Source organism: Mandrillus leucophaeus, unplaced genomic scaffold, assembly GCF_000951045.1.
Source record: "Mandrillus leucophaeus isolate KB7577 unplaced genomic scaffold, Mleu.le_1.0 Scaffold923, whole genome shotgun sequence".
In the NCBI taxonomy this organism is placed as follows: Eukaryota; Metazoa; Chordata; class Mammalia; order Primates; family Cercopithecidae; genus Mandrillus; species Mandrillus leucophaeus.
In genome coordinates, this window is record NW_012110064.1 from 409483 (window position 1) to 412155 (window position 2673).

The following is a 2673-nucleotide window of genomic DNA, read 5'->3' on the forward strand; positions in this document are numbered from 1 at the left end:
AATTTGTCAATGTAATACACCATCAATTGAATAAAATAAAATAAAGTTATATCAAAAGATATGAATAAAACATGTGAAAATATTTAAGCAGACATGGGACTGAGACTCAGGTCTCAAAGATTTCTTAAAGTTTTATATTTATGAAGACATATTTCTCAATTTAATATCATTATTGTTTTATGACCTCAGCAATTTAAGCAACTAGATATTCATCTTCTTGGGGCTATTTATTTACTTTTGGTAACCCCTAAGGATGAAGATTACTCATGCAAATCTTTTGCAGTATGGCTTTGTTGGATCCAGTTTCCTTCAAGTTTTGAAACTACTTGCAACAGAAGGAAATTTAAATTTGTTATTTAATATTTTAGTTATATTTCCATAATTAATAAATATATATTCATATATAAAATTAAAAGTTCAATATATTATATATCATATAATGCTTATATAATATATTATAAATATACACAACATACATGACATGTATATTTTATATATTTATATATTATATTATATTTAAATATAATATATACTATAAACTTAATTGTGTCACTTTACAATGTGAGCTACATTATAAGCTGCAATGGTTGTTTAAAATGCAAGCTAAAAGATGAAATATAATTTTTAGATTGTAGAATATATTTTTGAGATTCACTAGGCTTATTGTGTATTAATTAAAAAATACATCTGCTTTTGTTTCTTTATAGTAAAATATATATGGTATTTAATTATTTTGAAGTGAGTTCTAAAATGTTATACTGTGCTTGATTTTAAGTCTTTCTAAAAAATCAATAGATAACAACTCATTTGACATTGAATATTTTGAGTTACTGGAAAACCTCCAAGTTTCTAATCTGTTCATCCTTAAAAAGAAAGTAAAGAACAAAATAAAGCATCCTTAAATGTCATTTGATTAATAAAATGTAGCTTTTATAGAATCTTGAGCTTAATTGGATTGCTGACATTGCTGAACTCAGATTAAATGCATTTGGATCAATATTAATTGGCCCAACTATGGAGGGTACATCATTGAGTTACTCATGGTTGGATGAATTACACCCCTGCCTGTTTTTGGACAAATTTCTTTCTCCCATATTATTAAATAATGTTTTAAATTAGTTATTGTTTAAATGATGGCCAGATTCTAAACTCAATGGATTATATAACTGGAAAACATCACAGCCAGTCACTGCCATATGATAAATGACTATCTAGGGAAGACATGATTTATAGACTCTTTGTGGTTATATTTACATTACTGTTTTCTTTTTTAAGTTTATATACACACAAGGAAAGAATTATTGAAGTAGAAACTCTTCAGTGTACTATCTTGTGTCTTCTTCAAGAAGAGAAAATGCTAGAGCCCATCAGTTGTCAGATCCCACCTAAGAGAAATTTAAGCTTCCTGTCTTCTGGGAGATGACAAGGCTAGCTCAGGTATGCATTAATTCGTTTTGTTGACTCCAAATGATGAACGAAAATTGTATTTGACAAAAATACATGGCTGAAATAATATGTGTGGATATTTCAACCTAAACTTACCCTTATTATTGCTACTTTACTGTTTTAGATATTTTAATATGTATCTATTTATACATACCAAAAATGCCTACCACTAAACAGATTTATATTAGGAGATTTATTGCCACAATATTATTTAATCTGTATTACTAGTCTCTCCTCTAAAATAAGTATTCATCTCATTTAAGAGATAAAATTCAATGTTCTTCTTATGTTTACACAACTAATAAGAGATGGCTTGTGATTACACACCATGATTTATTTCTGCTCCAGAGCCCAGGCATATTTTCTTTCATCCACTATGAGATAGATCACATAGTGACACAAAATAAAGACTATCTTTTAATTTTACTAAACTCATGTCTGATAAATAATATTGTAATATTAAAATGTTTATTTCTTTATAGACCAGAGCAGGTGCAAGATGCCAAGCATCCTTTTTTTTGAGACTGAGTCTTGCTCTGTTGCCAGGATGGAGTGCAATGGTGTGATCTTGGTTCACTGCAACCTCCATATCTCAGATTCAAGCAATCCTCCTGCCTCAGCCTCCCGAGTAGCTGGAACTACAGGTGCACACCACCACCCCCAGCTAATTTTTGTATTTTTAGTAGAGACAGGGGATCACCATATTGAACAGGATGGTCTCGATCTCTTGACCTCATGATCCACCCATCCTGGCCTCCCAAAGTCCTGGGATTATAGGTGTGAGTCACCATGCCTGGCCAGCATCCTATTCTTGATACGTGTGTTTTACATGCAAAATTTGTAAATTATGCATTTAAATTTTCTTGTAATTGTGAATTTAAGTAAATAATTTCCAGAGATGGAATGATATTATTTTCCTATTCACGAATTTGACATATTTAGAATTGAAAAGGTGACTATAGCTATCTCATACAACACATAAATGGCATGCACTCTAACTCTTTTCTCTGCCCATTGATCCTCGAAGGCAAGGGATATGCCTTATTCATTGTTTGGGGCTCAGCATCTGTCATAGATTAGGGCCATAGAAAACTTGTAGCAAATTAACAAAAAGGCTTTATAAAAGCAAAAAGTTACTCCTTAAAGGTAAAGTTAAGGGGGCACAGACCCTCATTCAGATGAAAACTTTTTTTTTCCATCTTTTGCATTTGCCTTTTTTTTTTTTTT